The 19,414-nt window shown below is 37.5% G+C and overlaps 1 protein-coding gene across 2 annotated transcripts in view; it reads right to left on the bottom strand.

Moving 5' to 3' along the window:
• Positions 1-19,414, bottom strand: part of ADAMTS18 (ADAM metallopeptidase with thrombospondin type 1 motif 18) — a 485,565-nt gene that overhangs the window by 245,402 nt on the left and 220,749 nt on the right. The window contains exon 1 of one of the 2 annotated variants that reach the window (XM_080410685.1): positions 1-19,411. This exon is cut by the window's left edge and continues 69,662 nt beyond it. The exons of the other annotated variant lie outside the window; for it this stretch is intronic. The gene's annotated coding sequence lies outside the window, so the exon portion shown is untranslated. Of the gene's footprint in view, positions 19,412-19,414 lie in introns of those variants that run through there. 2 annotated transcript variants of the gene reach the window in all.

Raw genomic sequence — 19,414 nt, 5'->3', positions numbered from 1 at the left:
ATGAAGACAACAGGAAAGAATATGGCTGTCACCTTTGAATGCAAATGTACACAAACTCTCCTTCTTGCCATTTAAGTTAAAAATCCACTCTGGTCTTGATTACTTTTAGAATTCCTATGCAAACCACTAATTCAAATTAATAATAAAAATATCTGAAAAGGTATCTGAGCAAGACTATATTAAAAATCCCCCACAAATTCATACAGCAAACAATGTCACCATTAGCATAAGGAGTTGGCCAATGCTTCAGAGAGAAAAATTTATCAAGCTGAAACCTCACAACTTCCAAACAAAGTAAAGTAGGTAGAAGAAGACAAAGCATGAACAAAAATGTCCAGAACAGTAACACCAACCAGAAATCCATCATAGACTGCAAAAGGGATAAGATACAATGATCAGAAGCTCATTCACTTCACACCCATCTTTGAGGAGCTCAACAGCTTATTTCTAAAAACCAGCCATGAATACCATTCATCTTTTTCAAGGGGTTCCAGTATGGAATTCACTGTTGTTACCAGTAGCAAGAGCAGTCAAAAAATAAATAAGGCAATGTTTGCTTTGTTTGCCTTTTGGATATGATGGCACATAACATTTTTGACTTGCTGTATTATATCATAATTTTCCTCTTGACTTCAGCTGTCAACATGTCAGACTGTTCTGATCCCCTTTCAAGCTTTCATGACAAAAGCCCCCAAGAGATTAATTCTTTTCATTCATCAGTTTTCTACTTTAAAGTCTTCCATGCCTTGAGGGAAGGAGAGCAAACACTAGAGGGTCAGTAGGGGGTTAAACATTCTTTGACCATATGAAACAAATGTGCAGGCCTACTAGTTGTCATAGGCTGGTAGTGGGGAAAATTGATTAGCAAATGAAAGAGACAAAATAGCTAACTAATTCTGCACATTTATCTGTGAAAGTTCAACACTTGAAGCTACAAGCTTTCTCATAAAACACTTCTGTGAGCATTTCTGGGTTTAACTGCTTTGATACGCTTTCCACCAGTGCTTTGATTTTCAGCTAAGTGATTTCCATTTAAGTGAAAAATCTATCCATATGTAGAAGCAGCAGGTGTTTGTTACTGTTTTCCATGCCTTGACCTGCTGGATAGTTTTATTTTGACTTTCACAGTATAAATGCCTTAGAAGTCTAATGCTTCTTGCATTGATAAGTATATGGAAGAAAAAAATGAAGCAGGACCTGAGAGTCCTTAGGGTTAAAATGTTATGTTTTAGAGAAACACATCAAAATATTCTAACAACATAAGTTCTGCCTTAAATGCCTCTGAAGGTTTGACTTTGTGTGTGAAAGATTTCACACGGTTTCTTTGGGGAATGTAAACAAGCTACAGTAGCTCGGAGCAAGAAAACTCAAGGGAATATCCTTTACTGGCATTGCATTAAGAGCATTTTCCTTTCCAGATGGCTGCAAATGATAACAGTCTGTATTTGGTTTGAACTCTTGTACCAACTGAATGGTTTTTTTCAACTTAGCAAGATTTAAATCATCTCTAAAACCTGGTATCATTAGGGAGTCCAGCTTCATGTAGGTTTCTGCATGTTTTCCACTGGACTCAGGTTTAGATAAGATCATTGTTGTGATCTAAAGAGTACTTGACTCCTCAAACTCTGTCTTGAAACATATATGATCTTAGAGGTATGTTCAATGCATGACAAATGAACATCCATTTCAAAATGGAATCTACTGAAAAATTTGAAATATTGTACATAAATTAAGTTCAAAATAAAACAGCAGAATGAAAGTGAAAAAAACAAAAGGTGGCAAATGAAAATAACAGATAACACAGCCTGCACACATCAAACTTTTTTCCCCACAGTACCTACCCAAACTATAACTCAGTACAAATACAGTTACATGCTTTTTAGGCTTCTTAATATATTCTGCCAAGAACATGGCAAACCATCTTTGCCCCTTTTTATGGTCATCTGGCATCATCTTGGAGTATAAACTGTTGTGAAAGCCAGTATCACTTCATCGCCAGTTCACTTAAGAAGAGATGTGTAAGGAGCTTTAAGCACTTGGAATTGTAGTTTTGTAGATAGTAAGATTCTCAACAGTGCCCACGTTCCTAATTTTCACTATGAGTTAGATATCTTAGGTATTTTTGAAAATCCTAGTAACTCTATAACCTCAGGTTTAGGTGCCTTTACTAGTTGGGCCTTCAAATTGAGCCATTAAATATTTATTTAAATGTTGTCTTCTGAGTCTCCAGGTCTTCAAGACCTAAGCTGTTGGTCTCTGCTTTGCTTGGAGTGATATTGTGTGTTACATCTGATTCTACCCTCTAAAATCTTATTGTATATAAAAGGAATGACATATGACAGAGGAGACTCTGAATGCCTTACATGGAAGGACCCTACTTTGTTCAAAGAGACAATTATTTGGTAGCTATTCGATCGCATTCTCATGAATAGAAGTACAAATGAGCAAGCACACCAGGTACCGAGGATCACATTTTAGTGCCTGTGGTTCCAGCATTCAGCATGTGCCCTCTGCAGAACTGAACTGTCTGTAACTTATCCGCCCTTAGATATAATCTGTGAACTTTGCCCAGAGACTCCCACCTGAGCTGCATCTACTGTGTTCCAAGCTGTTGTTAGCTGAATTTGTCCCTGACTAGTTTTAGAAAAGCATTCATCTGTTATCACCACTTCCCTTTTGATGTATGTTTTAAGTGAGTGTTTCTGGCGTTTTGTGTGAACTTGCAAAACAAGAAATTCTTGAAGCAAACTGTGTAAATATTTCATACATGCATAACTGGAAAGGCAATGATTATAATAAATGCTGCACTAGCTATTTGTATGGCAATGCGGAATTTTTTGAATAGAAAGAGCTTGTGATAATGACAATCACCTGGACATGCCAGCTCATTCTTTGTATGGGAACCCACTCAGAATGCCAGGAAAATATGTTGTAGAAGAACAAAATAATGTGCCTGATTCTTATGTGCAGAATCCATACAGCCATATAATATTTTTCTTCCTAAGCATGCAGCTGAACTAAGAAGTATTAGAATAAGAATACAAGCATGGATACAAGCATAACTTAGTAGGGTCATAAATTAAATGGAACAGTTAGAGGCTAAACTATGGCCTACAAGCCAGACCAGTCCCACAGAACAATTTGTCTGACCTTAACCATGCTTGCTGCTGCCTTTCCTGACAGCACATTACACATAAGAAAAAGTGGCTTCCAGCCTTCTGAGAGGGTCTAACAGCTCCTTCTCTATTTTGTAACTCAGCTGCAGGCAACCTCTATCATACAATGGACAACATAAATTCAAGCAACAGGCACAGGCATATGCATGAGATTACAGGAGATCAGGAATGCACTAATGTTATGAAGTCACTTGCTCACATGTGAGATGCACATCTTGCCATGCAGGCGGAAAGGGCCTGGGTCATGGCCCTCAATGTTTCTATGTCATCTATATTGGTATGGTACGCACTGCATTTTCAAATAAAAAATAGAGTTCTGATGACTGACATCAGTAAAATAGGGTTTTTGCTCCTTCAGTCTTCAGCTGAGACTGGCACATAGCAGTGAGAGTGCTCCTGCCTTGGCTAGTCTAATACGCATCATGAACATAGTCTATGAATATATGAAAGAAAAGCACTTTAGTTAACATTTCCACATAATTACTATAACATGTGCTTGTTTTGCTTTATACTCCAGCATCTTACTTTCACCTTTTCCTGCTGGTTCAGTTGATCAATAACAAGTACTACTCATGGAGAGGGAAGTTCTACTTTGAGGTGCTACTGGAATTGCCTCACATTTCAAACCAAGGGTGGTGGTTAAATATGGCACCTCACACCAGGTTGTGGAACTTAAGAAAATAAATACCTTTAACTTTACAGTGGCTGTGGCATTCCTGCTAATTATCTGAAGATGCCAGAAAGATTTTTGTTTATTTGTTTCAACAATATTCCAGTTGAAAACTCATACAGCAACACCAGGTGCAGTGAACTAGAGTTAACCGAGGCTAAGCACAGCTCAACCATTGTGTGAATGTACATATTCTGAATTAATTTGAAAGTCCCAAATAAATTTGAATGTATACTTAATTGTAAGCAAATGAGTAGTTTCATGGATTTCCAAGCCTAAATGTTTGCTGCACTGAGGTTTCATTTGTCAGGTGAATCCTGGGTTTATTTACAAAGAAGGAAGTCAGTACATAATTATGGTTACTTTGTACAACAGAAGAAATAATCACAAAATTTTGAAGTGTCTGCACAACAGTAGCGGTATGATTTTCTAATTACTATCTTTATAGAAACACATATGCTATATAACACTAAGAGCTAAATATAAACAAATACAATACACCCGTGTAACTGTCAGTACAGAACACAGAGGCATCTGGAAATGCAGTAGGCATTCAGCGCCCCAGGCAAGCAAAGCAAGCTCTGCGGACAGCTTTGGCACATTGACTGTAGGGTTTTTTTTCTTTTTTCTGTACTACCTTGTGGACTGTAATTAAAACTGCAGCACCACTCCTGAAGATGGCATGACTTAATGAGGGAGTTTTTGGTATCCTGAACTCTCTGGATGTCAAAATAGTTTCTTGCAAGTCATGTGATAGACAACAATTTCTAAATAATGCTTTTAGAACAGAAGTATGACTTTCTCTTTCAATTAGAAGCTCACCAAAAATAGGCCAAAATTACTTTTTTCTGCCCTTAGCAAATCCTTAAAATTCCAAGAAAGTTCAACCTGGCTAAATCTTTATCTGTGAGGAAGTCTGTTTCTTGAATTAAACTGTTCTGCCTGTGTATACCCATATAAGTCAGAAGCCCTTTGTACTCTCATACACTTCAAACCTTAGAAGCTCTCTGTCAGATTATACTTTTACTTACAAGGATTCCTGGACAGGAAAGATGGAGGTTCATTCCTTGGTTTGGAATAAATGATGAGCTAACCATTGTCAAAAACCTCCTGGTTCCTTCTTTGCAGAAGGTTTGCAAATGGATGTTTTAGCATATTTTTAGATTCTGTTTGAACAGCTGACAAAGACAAAATAATTGACAACAGATGCAAAGTTAGAGAGAGGCAGAACTAAAAGAATCAACATATGTCTGGAAAACTTCTTTATGGGGAGTTGGAGGAGGATGGGCAAAATAGATAAGAGTTTGATTCCTGGGATGGAGTTTCACATGCATTTGATTGTTATGTGATTCAACCTCAGACTACTTTTATTTCAATTTCGCATCACATGGAGCGCCAGAACTGTGATATTTGGTTCTGGCTGAATAGTCTTGGTTTGTTAAAAGACTAAAATTCAAAGCCTTGAATCAATGCTTTAAGAAAACCAGAGATTTTATATGTGTGGACACAAGACATGTAAAGATTTTTTGTAGAATTTAAGAGCAGGTCAGACTAAGGGACACAACCTATATCAAGCAAACTCTCTTGCTGTAAAGTGTACATGTAGAAGACATGTTCAAGACAGATGGACTTCATTTACATGAGATGTTCAAATGAAATTACTGTGGTTAATTTTAGTCTTGGGAAATTCCTCTTATGCTGTAAGCATTCATAGAGGAATATTCATGCCGTGATCTTCAGTTTTAATATATTTTCTGGCAGACCATAAATGAAATATATACTGCCTAAACATGTATAAGTTTCTAATAGCAGAAGAGCCTATACAGATTGCCTACAGCTGTCCTAACCACATGAAACAATTGAACATGCTCCAGTAACCTTATTTTGCTGTAAATCCATTCATCAAATGTTAGATGTTAGGCCATAGATAAATAATAAACAGTCTGGCTGCGTAACACTGTCTGTTGGTACAATTTTTACCCTCTCCAGCCATACAATCCTTCCTACAGGATGTATATGAGGAAATATCAAAGACTTGTTTTCTTGTGCTGCTATTGAATTTCACAAATGAAGACCATGTTAGAAACAGATTGTTGAAGAAAACGCCTTTATGTGGATTGATTTTCCAATCTTCACTTAACCAAATTATAAGATCTATCAATGCCCACCAGAGCAGATACTAACAAGTACACTGTCTACGCATAGGAATTGACAATATCATCTTTTAATGGGTAAATTAACAGATTGTTTCATTTGGGACTGATTCTATGGAAGTTTAATCTATGTAAGAATTTTAACTGTCTTTATACAGAACTCTCTTAATTGTGTTAATTATTAGAGAAGTGATTACTGAGTCTCAGACTTGAAAACATTTCCAGCAGTTCAACATTTCCAGAGTCTCAAGTCAAAACCAAGAACAAACTGAAAGCCAAATTTATTCTGATGTAATTCAAACAGAGGATAGATCTGGCCTCAAGATTCCAGATCATGCTTTGTGCAAGTTTGGAAATGTCCCAACTTCTTTTTACTTACACGTGCTTATAATGTGGAGGAGGATAATGAGTGGCCAGGAGTGCCACCTTTTTCACAAAGTCTTGGTTAGCCATTCTTAATATTTTCCAAATATGTCAGAGTCTTTCAGCGAAAGGTGGAATGAAATTCCATATTATTCTTCATTACTTTCATACCAGTTTTCACAGAGAATATATAAGGCATTGAATGCACTGGTTTATGCTGAGTTTGATTTACCATTTTTTCACTAGACTAATCCTATTGATGTCAAGTTTCACACCAATTTAAACATTCACACCAGTGAGAAATTGTTATAGTAGAACGGATTTCACATATATTAAACTGTTACAATGGACTGGTGATGTTAAAGAAACACTGATATGGTAAATATGCACAACTCATAACAGCACCTGTATATGCAGACCCTTGGATTTTTATGATTGTTTTATAGGTTTGAAATTAAAAGTCAATGGGCAATCTTTATGGGATTTTGAGCCTGCTGGTTTTTATGAATGGTTAAATTTTTATCCTAGGATTGCCTTTGAGCCAGTCATAAAATTCTTCCCCCAAAATCCAAAATGTACTAAGGTGCAAACTGAAAGTGGATTGTTAGCATGACCATGCAGCAAAAGCATAAAATACCAAAGCACTGCACCTGTACTAGACTCACAGGACATTCTGATCATGTTTTCTAATTGCTGTAACAGTAAAATCAGTTCACCATGTTGTCTGTGTTTACAACTAACATGAAAAAAATTAGCTTGCTTTCAACCATTTCTTAACCATTTTATCTATTTACAATACCCAGTTCAAAACAGAAATGTGCAGACCTCTTGCAGTGTCCAGAAACTCTCCATTATTTGTAGCCACAACAATTTGTAGCAAAAAGGGAGAGGAAAGCAGGGTCTTTTTTTACCCCTTATTTTTTTCCCTACTCTCTCTATCCCCCAACTCTGTAACTTAGATAAATAATTGGAATTCTCTTTCTCTCTCCTATCCAGAAGTGTTTATCAGGTATGCTTAGAAAGTTTGAGGAAGCATTTTTCAAATGTTGTATCTCACTCACACATTTACATTATCCAAGCTCAAGACAACAATCAATATTGCAATTCATTCAGCAGGTCCATACAAAATTGTATTTTTTATCACCTTCCTAAGTTTTGCCCTATATGACTATCTATTTTGCAATACATAGGACTCAATCACACTACAAAGCTATTGAAATGTACAGGCAGTCTATTCCTTGTAGTATTAACATTGACTACAGTAATCAGAATAACTAAGTGAGCCAGTCAGTTGAATTTGGATCTACAGTCAAATTATAATCAGAGCTTTGCCAACACAACTTCTCAGTCCCCCAGTAACACTCATTGAAGGGTAAAGGACACTGAAGAAAGGACATTTGACAACACAGATGCTCATTTAAATACATAGAGGAAGAGGTGTCTCAAAAGGAGTCTGGCTCAAGAGATAACCAATTTACACATCAGTTATTACTGATGAGAGAAAACATTGCTAGCTTTACAGAAAACGGTGCAACATGCAGTTATTTACCTTCAGTTAGAGAGAAAAGCCTTGCTGTTAACCAGATGCTTACACTGGATTGCAGAAGCAGCAGCTGACTTTGTAAATCCTGGGTAAGAACATACACTCAATCACTACTTAGACCTATGTCAAGGACCTTGAGTCAAGGAAGAAGTTGTGAGAGCTTCTTTTAACAGTCTTGAATTCTGATGAGTGTTACAAGGAACTGAAGTTCCTGATGCCTAATTCCCATCTCAAAACCCTCTGTAGCAAACACATAACTATCACAGGCCCAGCACAGTCCCTTTTATAGCTAACAGAAAGATTTTTACTGAAGTCCGTAGACATTTGACCAATCTAAGTATATTTCTGGATATAATTGCTTTTTCCCTCTTGTCTATTCTATTTGTCAACTTATATACCACTATACTGCTTAGTCAGAGGATGTCTATGGAGATCTTCATGGCCCTATGACAGCGCCATGTTCATTTTCATTAGTATTCACAGGGCTGAACCACTGGTTTGGAATTTACCAAAGGTACCAGGTCTGTGTTTCTAGTCTCACAAGCCTCACAGACAACAAGTTGATAATGCACTTCGATTTGAAAAAAATGCATTTTCAAAATAAAGAAATTTCAGATAGCTATTTAAAATGGTGTTTCGAAGAATTTCACAGGACCTCAGTTTGTTCAAGGATAATCTGGTTTTCAGTTCTTCAAGGAACGTATTTTGAAGCATCTTACAATGTAGCACTTGGCACTATCTTCCTCCATTAATGCACATAAGGATTAGCATGCTCTATCACATATCATTACGCAGTCCATAATAACTCATGCAGATGATAGCATAAATTGCATAAAAATTCACTAAAAGCACAAACATCTTTTTGCAAGGTGAATCAAATTGCTTATAATGAAGGGTTTGAAAGCCTGCTTCTTTTACTGATTTCCAAAATTCACTTAAACAGCATTTCACTTATGAATTTGAATAATTCAGATATTGCAGATAGTATTGAACATTTTTTTTATTAGACAAATGCAAGTTCTGCTGTTATCACCATGAGTTCTAGCAGGTTTTGACCAAATTGAGGTGGCAAAGAAAAAAGAAACTCTTCAGATATGACATAATTAAAGATATATAATATATTCAATGTACAGTGACAAAACCATTTGTCTATTAAAAAATGGGGGATTTGGTGTGTAATAATTCCTCATCATATTGCCTTGGGGTAAAAACATTTGGGGGATTCTTAAGTTGAAAAGTATTCAAGACCAGATGCAGGACGGAAGGTCCAGATGAGGCAGAATTGTGGAAACCTTCAACAAGGGGAAACCTCCTGTCCTACTGGCTTTCTGTGTAAACTCAAGTAATATGCAAAAGTCCATGCCAAAAATTGTCAGCTCTCTTTTATTTTACTATTAAATCAGGCCGACATTTAAAAATATTTGCTTTTTCCAAAATGTCCTTGTTATTCTTGAGCTCTTGTTATTTGTTGCTGCAAAAGGCAATTACATATCTCAGAGAGAGCTTCAGAAATGAGTCCCATTCATGGCTGAAAATTGGCACCAAAAGTTCACATAAAAGTAGTCTGAATAAAGATAGCATAGCCAAAAATTGCAGAAGGGAAAAAGGACAAGTTTTGAGGAGGGACATACTAGTTTCAAGGCTACAAGTACGTCTCACTGGCATACAGTTCATTAAACATCTGGCACAACACTTTTCACCTGTTCTGAGCATCACTAAGCCTAGGGAGAGCAGATTTAGTCTAAGAATCAAGAAGACAGCTGTTACTTAACGCCTGCTAATGCCCATTGTGAGAACATACGCTGCCTGAAAACTGAACCTTTAGTGATAATATTATTGATTAATTAGTCAAGAGCTTTCCTATAGGGGCTGTGGGCAAATGGGGTAACTGGTTTAAAAAAAATCAAAACAAAACATTGAAAAAGTTACAAAGAGAATGATACGTTGTCACTGTTGGTATTGACAGATACAGGTAGTTCATTCAGGAAATTCCTTTGGCTCACTCTTCCTACATTTATGTTCTCACCAAGCCACTAAATATCACTGTGTCCCTAATAGCATGTCACTTACATTTACACATCAGTGTCTCCACATTAGAACTGAAGTGTCTAGGCAGTACCAATCTACACAGATTTTGCAAAGTAAATAAAAAAAAGCTAAAAAGTGCTTTGAAGTTGGGGAATTAAAAACAGAAAAGAAAAGGAAATATATATGGGCTTTGTAATGTTTTGGCCCTTGAAGACTGAAAATCTGGAATACATCTTAACATCACATGTCATATCTAGAAAAGGTGTAGGACAGCCAGGGTTTACATTTGCCCTAGGCAGGAAAACTATTGAAGTGATTATATTCCAAATATTATCATAACAAGGTATCTGGAAATTAAATTTCTTTGTTAGTCAATCAATATTTATGAATGTGGAAACTGGGTAAGATCCCATACTAAAATTTTCATGCATAGCAAACTGAAAAAGGCTTGACTGCTGTGATAGCATCTTTTAGCCAATAAAGCTCATAGTTCAGGGGTTTGGTCTATTTGTTCAGCTTTGAAGACCAAAAGTGGGAGGGGTTGGGGTTTTTTCCATTTTCTCATCGTTTGGTTGCAATTGCAGTGGTGAAAAAAATGTTGTGTTTTAGATATAGCTCTGTCACAGCATGTACATGAGCCTGAAATACCAATTTTGTGGTGTGCACTGATGAGTGCAAGTACTTGGAATAAGCCTCTGCTCATCAACTGAACTTCACCAACAGTCTGTGTGTACTCCTAGTCATCCCCAGTGGTAAAGTAAGACTTGATAGCTTAAATCACTTCAGCTTAAAAATGCATTAAATTTTGGTAACTCGATTGGTTGTGAACATCCATACACATTCTATGTCTCATTTTCAAATATGTCCTGCAGACAATTTTCAACAGTGGTTAGACACTTAGGGAGACAAGTGGAAACCAAATGTGATTTTCAAATGCATGTAAGCAGATTGAATGTGTAATTAAAATTGAGCATAGGCACACTCAAAAAAAATTTACCATCTACATCTTAAAATATCTGTAGCTGTCCCCATTTGGACATAGTCTCCTAGTCTAAATGAAAATGTTAGACTCATCTGCCTGCACAAATACATGGTGAATGTGTCAGGGTAGAGTAAAAGAAGAACTGACGATTAACCGTAAACAAGTAACATTTTTTAGTGTGAGGCTGTTTTAATGCTGTACTCAATACTAAGTGCATTACAGTTGCAGCCACTGAGTATAGACAAGTGTAGAGAAGCCTGGATAGCAACAGCAAACTTGCTTAAAATTCGTATCAGATAAGCTTCTACTTCTGTTATTTGGCAAAGAAAAAATTAATGTACCTTATCCTCAAGTTTTTGCTCAGGTGAGTAGTCTGCATTATGTGAACAGTCCCACTGAACTATCTATTAGCAAACTAAGTTATTTCTTTACCCACTTCACTGGTTAAGTGTTGCCAAACAGGCCTACAGCTATTGTTTAAATTGGTGAGATTTCTCTATTCAAAGGGGGCTTTAATTTACTGTCTGTCTCAGTTTGCTTGTCCACCTATGGTGTGCTGCTAATGCCTTTTGCCCTGCATCCCCATTTTCAGTCATACTTTATGCATTCATCTGCTTCAAGGAAATCAGAAAGATCTCAAGGAAATCAGAAGTATATTCTTTTGTTCTCCAAAGTTAGAACTAGACTTTGACATAAGGAATACTAACAAACTGCATAAGAAGATTCATCATAATCAGTTTGCTTGTAAAGAAAAGTATTGCTTAACAAGAGACAGATCTTGTTCCTTTCCTCTCCCCTAATACACTCTGAAAGTATGTCACAACTGTTTTACATGACATAACTACTTCTGTTTTTTTCTCATCATCTTATAGAGGCAATGCACACCCACAATGCAGCAATTAGTTTCAGTAATTTGTCTTTTTCAAAGACTATGTACATATTTCTAGTCTGATATAGTAAGAAAGTAAATGAAAGATAGATGATTAACAGTTGAGAGAGTATTTTAGCTTTTTAAGGTAGCAGAAAAAGGGGGCAAACCAGAGTAAAAAAGTGGCATAACTAACAAAATATCACTGATTTTATTTTCATTAAATGAAATTCATTAAAAATATCTCCCTCTTCACAACTGTTTGGCAGTCAACCGCAATGAACACAAAAATCAAAGTAGACAGGAAATTTTGAAGTCCTGACCCATTGCCATTTGAGGAAAATGAGAACTAAGGCCTACAAGACTAAAGAAATAAAAGAAGAGAGGAAAAAATATCCAAAATGTGTACTCCTGGACCTCCTATCTGAAATCTGGACGACGCATTCCAGCAAAGAGAAACTTATAATTCCTAAAGTACACTCTACCTCTGTATTTTTCTTTCTAAAAGCAAGACAAAAAGTTCAGGGTTTCACACACTACTCCATCATCTGCTTCACTCCTGCTCTGCATAACACACTGGTAAAGCACTGTACAGAAAAACAAAGCCAGAGTGTACTTCAGTCTTCACATGCTTCATTCCTCTTCTGCATAATAGGCTCCTAGAGTATTTTACAGGATGAGAAAGCCAGAATAGCAGACACAGACAGAGCAACTGCAGAAGATAATTAAGGAAGAATAATGGAATTGAGTGCTAGATCAATATTATTAATTTTTTTTAAATCTTATAAAAAATATCCTATTAGGTCTGAATGAGGTCAAACACAGTTTGGGATGGAATACATATGACTGACTTTCCTTTGTTTTTTGAGTGCAATAATTGTTATAAGAGCTGAAGTATTTTTTCATAAAATGATTATGAGTTTTAGGAGGTGACATTTGAAGAAGGATATAAATTATAGAGCAAACATCTAACGATTTCATAATGTTGAAATGGTTATTGTAAAAAATGTATTTGATATAATAGGAAGCATATGTTTCATTAGGCTGAATCCACAGAAAATGTTCTCTACAGAACAACTGTATAATCATTCATGTTGAATTTACGCTATTCACCTCACAAAATGTGCGCTGTAGTTTTCTCACACAACACTTTGCTGTTGCAAGAAAAAGGAACTTGGAGTCAGAAGTTTCTTAAGTTTCTGACTAAGAAAGAGAATTTGCTGTCTATAATTTGCAAGAAAAGATGCTTACATGAAATGTGGTGAAATAAACCTGATGCCAATATAGGTTTCAAGGTATACATTTTGCACACTCAAAGCTCACCTAAGCCACTGAATTCCTCTCCATTATTTGGAATCTAGAAATGCCCAATGGCCCCAACTGGAAGCTGCTCCATTAAATTTATTTGACTTTGTGTAAGCATTGGCTCGAGTCAAGTAATATAAACGTGAATTCACAGCATAATAAACCTATGAGGAGGTTTTTTTCAACAGCTCTTACACGAATCTGTACTATTAGTTGGCATCATTTAGAGTCAAATGTTGCTTGTTTAACTATGTAACCCTCTCACTGACATCACTGTATCAAAATGAATCATAGAATGAATCACAGAACCATACAATGAATTATAGAATCGTTTGGGTTGGAAGGGACCTTAAAGACCATCTAGTCCCACCCCCCTGCCCTGCCACCAGCCCAGGTTTCTTCAAGCCCCATCCAGCCTGGCCTTGAGCACTGCCAGTGATGGGGCATCCACAGCTGCTGTGGGCAGCCTGAGCCAGCACCTCACCACCCTCATGGTGTGTTGACTGCATGGCACGGCTTGGTGTCATTGGCAAACTTGTTGAGGTTGCCCTTGATCCCACTTTCCATGTAACCAACAAAGATGTTAAAACAGTGCCAGTCCCAGTACGGACCCCTCAGGAGTGCCACTTGCCACCGATCTCCGCTTGGACATTGAGCCACTGACTGCAACTCTTTTGAGTGTGACCATCCAGACAATTCCTTATCCACTATGTGGTCCATACATCAAATCCATGTCTCTCCAGTTTAGAAACAAGGTTGTCATGCAGGACAGTGTCAAATGCTTTGCACAAGTCCAGGCAGATGACATCTGTTGCTTTACCCTCATCTACCAATACGGAAACCCTGTCATAAAAGGCCACCAAATTTGTCAGGCACAATTTGCCCTTAGCGCTTGACAGAAGAGAATATTCGTCATCTGGCTTTTTCCTACCTCATTTAGTCCTAAAGGACCTTAAAGAACCAGAATAAATAGTCCTGCCTGAAGTCATATAGACAATCAAGGGTTGAGCTGAAACAAGAACATATATCTTGGCATCCTAACTCGGTCTCCTATCTATCAAACTGCATAGCCATCCAAGTCATCCTTCATAAAAAGCAGAGACGAACTTAGGCAAGGCTTACTGCTTGTTGTGTTGTGCTCTGGTTTTGCTGTCCATTGTAAAATGTATCCCCATTCTACTCCAAGTTGTTCCATATTCCACGGAATAAAGAAATAGTTCATTACTATGCAGTTGTGATCATTACTGAGGAAAAAAGCAGCACTGAAGACATTCAGAAAAGTAAAACTGTAGGTCAACCTGACATTTGCTGACAAGCCTGGGAACACATTTCTTATGAAACTTGGACTTTAAAAGTCCAAATAAGAGTTTGGATTCAAAATTACTGCAGTAAGAAAAAGCTGTCAAAACTGACAGCAATGAACAATCACTTCTTTCCTTTGATAGAAATTATCAGAAATGCAATTCAAATCTCAGTTTCAGTCTCAGTTTGCCTTAAAGCATGAAGACTGGAAAACACTGCTTCTACTCTAATTCTCCATGTGATGCATTGCTAGGCCAATACGAGCTGCACAAAAATTACCTACTTTGGAGTCCCTATGGAGACTGATGCTGACAATCAGAATGGCTAGAGGTCTGCATCGTTGCTGATGTAAGTGCTATTTAGGACATCATGCTACATCATATGAAACCATACTTTTTATGGTGACAGAACCACATTTATTATAAATTGTTAAAAAGTAAGAAGGTCTCAAACATAGAAATGCCATAAGGCAGATGATAATGTTCTAAAAGAAAAATACATGCATTTGGTGGTAAGACAGTTCCAATTAAAGTCTGAAAAGCAGTCGACAGTCCAGTTAATCATCCAACCTGTACATATACAATGAACACAGAACAGGATGGAATGGCTCAATGCCAGTCATCCTGGACATAAAAATATTTAAATCATCATAGCTCTGCAGCACTTATAGACTAAATATGCACTGATAATTCCGCTCCTACTGAAGTCAAGGGAAAGATTTTGCAGGTATGCAGTGAAGGTAGCTAGTCTGCAGTGTTTTGCAGTCTATGAGCTATTTACTTATAGGAAAAAAAAAGAGGGATAAGAGATGAAAGGCCTCAAGTTCTGATGTTCCAACAAAATAAATATATACCAGATCTACCTAACTATGTCCTTTTATTTCTTATTATCACCTCTCCCACTTTGCCCAAATGGTCTAGTCAATTCTAGAGAGATGGGGAAATATTGGAGAGGGTCCAGCAGAGGGTTACGAAGATGATTAGGGGATAGAAGCATCTCTCTTATGAGGAAAGGCTGAGAGAGCTGGACCTGTTTAGCCTGGAGAAGACAGAGACAGGATTTCAGCAATATCTAGAAATATATTAAGGGCAAGTGACAATGAGGATGAGGCCAGATTCTTTTCAGTAGTGCCCAGCAACAGGACAAGGGGCAATGGGCACAAACTGCACCACGGGAATTTCCAGCTGAATATGAGGAAGAACTTCTTTACTCTGAAGGTGACAGAGCCCTGGGACAGGCTGCCCAGAGAGGCTGTGGGGTCTCCTTCTCTGGAGACATTCAAAACCCACTTGTCCATGATTTTGTGCAACCTGCTCTAGGAGAATGTGCTCTAGCAGGGGTTGGACTAGATGATCTCCAGAGGTCTCTTCCAACCCTGACCGTACTGTGATTCTGTGATTTGAAGCTCAAGTCTACATTCACCTTCCCTTCCTCCCCTTGCCAGAGGTACTTCCTTATCCTAATTCCCCAAGACAACTTCCCCAACCCAATTCTTTTCCACCCCCTTGATACTGTAATCATCCCTCCAGGAACTGAGTTCGGAATGCATACAGTGTTCTATTCAGCCATCCTTTCCATCTGTGTGATTCTCAGCAAGACACAAAAGTCTTATATTTTACTGTGATATAATGTTACTGAACATCAGAGCAAGAACTAACAAGACAGCTTGTGCGTCCATTGGTTTGAAGCAAGGATACAAAATGCTTATGAGCATTTGAGGCCATGCCCCATATCTTTTGACAACTTGAGAACTGTTCTACAAATTACCAAGTATCCATATTTTAGCTCCTTTGTTATAGTGCAAATACTTTCCTCCAACTATTTTGCTTTCTTCCCATCTGAATAAATGAAATTGTACTATTTTTCTTGCATTTACATCATTCAGCAATGTGCATAATATATTAGTCCTCATATGGACAATAATTTAACCTAATTTTTGTCCTTCTGCCACTTAATAATGCACATATATCTGAAGAAGCAGCAAAAAATTAGTCTTTCCCACTGAATGATTTTGAACAGTATTTACGCTTTAAGACAACTTTCACAAGATGGTTCCTCTAAAGTTGTCCTAAGTTTTCAAAGCTTTGGCTATTGCTTTATGAGTAACAACTTCAGAATGCAGCTGTCATTAGAAATCCACCTTCATTAGATATAACCATGCAATATATCCAAGTAATTACTTTTGCAGCTGTTGTGTAAATTAAATAATAGCTGACTTATCAGCTACAATAAACAAAAAATTATTCTGCCACCTGGATGGTAATCTTCAAAATATGCTTCTCATTATTGTTACAACTAATCTAGGCCAGGTCAGTGAAGTATAGAAGAATTAAAAATATTAGCAGTAACAGAAAATTCCCTGTTAATGGCTTTGTGAAATGAGAGAGACATACCTTCTTGTTGCTCCAAAAGGGAGACACTTCCAACAGTGATAGCAATCAAGTGAAAAATCAAGGGCTTATGAAAACCTTAAGAAGTACATAGACCTGGTGCTGTCCTCAGAAGATGTACACTCATTCTGAAGACATTGCCAGCAGGTATTAGTTGATGACAGGAGGCTGTAATTTAAGACTTGGTCTTGCATATTTCTGAGCAGTTTGAACAGCACTAGTATGCAGATAAAGAATAGAAGCGATCCTAGATAGTATCTGAAAGTACTCAGTGCTTTTGAGGACTGAACATGAAACTACTGACCTAGCCCTTTTTGAAGAAGTAAAATAGATTTTCAAGACAGAAACAGTTTAGACAATTGGCCAGGACTTTCTAGGGCCTGCAAAACAAGCTCTGTAACTGCATCTCCTACATCAGCATTTTGGTGGATTCTAGAAGAATATATTGATTGTTCAAGAGAGATAAACTGCTTGAAATCCCTGTAGCTAACATTCATATGCACAAGTAAGAAACAACTGGCATTCCATCATTTACACGTTGTCTGAAAGGACTGGCACTGAGCACTCTGTGAGTGAGGGCATGCAAAATGGTATGCCAGCCTCCATCCTGTCTGCCACAGGAAGCATTACCAAATGTGTCTGGAGTTGAACATATAAGCTGCCCATGTTTAATTAAAACTACAAGTTACAATCACAAATGAAAGCCAAGCATCAATTTCAGTTCTCTGAAAGTCAGCACAGATAGAACCTAGAATGGACATTTTCCAATGGGGTAAACAGGCCCTGCTATAAGTAAAAACAGAGCAACCCTTCAAGTACAGGAATAAAATGCGATAGGCATGCACAATTTGGTATTACTTTAGCATTACTCTGACCTACCATTTTACTACTCAATATTTTATTGTAAGCTACCTCTGAGCCAAACCGAAAACCACACTGATTATTTTACGTTAGAGAGTCTGTTTCATTAAAAAGCAGTACCGTGGGTAATCTGTCATTTTTTTAGGGATATTTTTATACTGAAAATGAACACTTGTGTAGTGGGAAACAGTTTGCGGGCAAAAGTTAGGTGAGGGTGCTAAAGTGCTGCTGAAATACAGTCAGAGTTGAGAAAAACTGCCACATCACATATTGAAACTAGGTCATCCTTTGTATTTGAAATATGATCCACCCCACAGCCAGACACCAGGAACATTTTTTTTCCATGAATAACTGTCTGCTGAGAAAATAAGGGGGGAAAATGATCTGATATTCAGAATTAAAAGCAATTAAAACTGGGAGAAAGAAAGAATCATAGGATGCATGTGCTCATTTTCTGCAAGATAGAAGACAAAACTTCCAGGCTAAAAGGTACATGCTGTGATAAGTTTTCAGCCAGCTAAGATCCACACCAATAGCTGCTTCAAGACCTCGTTGCACACTACAAGATTTGCCCAGAAAGCAGGCTACACCCTCGGGCAGTTAGCCAGCATTAAGCATGTTGCTGCTGCAGCGAAAGTACTACTGGCAGAGAGGTATGTGTAAATTATGCAGTCCTGCATGAAATCCTTTAAGCATGGGCTGTTCAAAAGATGCCCACTCTTATATACTTTTCCCATTTCTAACTCCATTTAGAAAGGCTATCTGCAGTGCTCTCATGGTTAAGTTCTTCCTAAGAGAGTCCTCCAGAAGCTTCTCAAAAAATCTGCCTTGACAAAGTACCTACTCAAGGCTTTGAGATGCCTGCACATAAAGTTAGATTGTAAATGTATGTAATGAGGATGCAATGAAAGCTCCATCCTAAAGAAAGGAGAGTAGAAAGGAGGAGTTCTGTGCAATGCAATGCATTTCTATACTTACCTACAAGATCTTAGAGATACCAAGAATACTATAGCCGGAAGTGCTCCCAGGATTCAGCTTCACATGTTTTTTTTCCTACTGTCAAGCAACCAGAATGCAGACTTTCTACAGATGTCATATGTCTTAGGCTGAAAAATTCTGGGGTCTTTTTAAGAATTTAAGAACTTCAAGAAGGTCTTTTATGTCACCTTATGTCCTGTATATTTGCCATTTGAAAGCACTGCAAAGTCAGACAGGATAGATTAAATCACCAGGCAAGGCACAGTCCTGAGAGCAGGTCAGCACTCTCCACAGTAGAGGACTCACCCAATTATTTCCTCCTAGGAATACCAGAAGGGTCCTCACAATGTCAATCTAATAGGAATTTCTGTAGGTAAATTGTGTGGACAGATGGAAAAACTTGAGCTCAGTCTCAAACTCAAGACTGCTCTTGCACAGCAATAACATCATACTATTTCATAAATTATCCCGGTTTCATTGATTTCAATTTGTATCAGTCAAGAACCTAGTTTAGTGCTTTAAGCAATATCTGAGTGATTTCCTACATTAAGATACAGGCAGGAAAATATAACAGAGCTGTTAATTTCCATGCATTGTAGAAACACAATAGCACCACAGTCATCAGACTAACACTGCCTCATGGAATTTATTGTCACAGGATGTTGTGGATGCTGGAAGATCACAAAGGCTTGCAACCGATTGAAAAAATTCATTGAAGAAACATCTAATAAAGACTTTTAAACACAAAGATGATCCTCTGACTCAGAAAGTCCCTGAATATAAAATAGTTTTTGC

This window comes from Falco punctatus (assembly GCF_963210335.1).
Source record: "Falco punctatus genome assembly, chromosome: 14".
Lineage (NCBI taxonomy): Eukaryota > Metazoa > Chordata > Aves > Falconiformes > Falconidae > Falco > Falco punctatus.
Note: the sequence above shows the minus strand (reverse complement) of the source record. Positions and strands in the feature narration are given on the sequence as shown.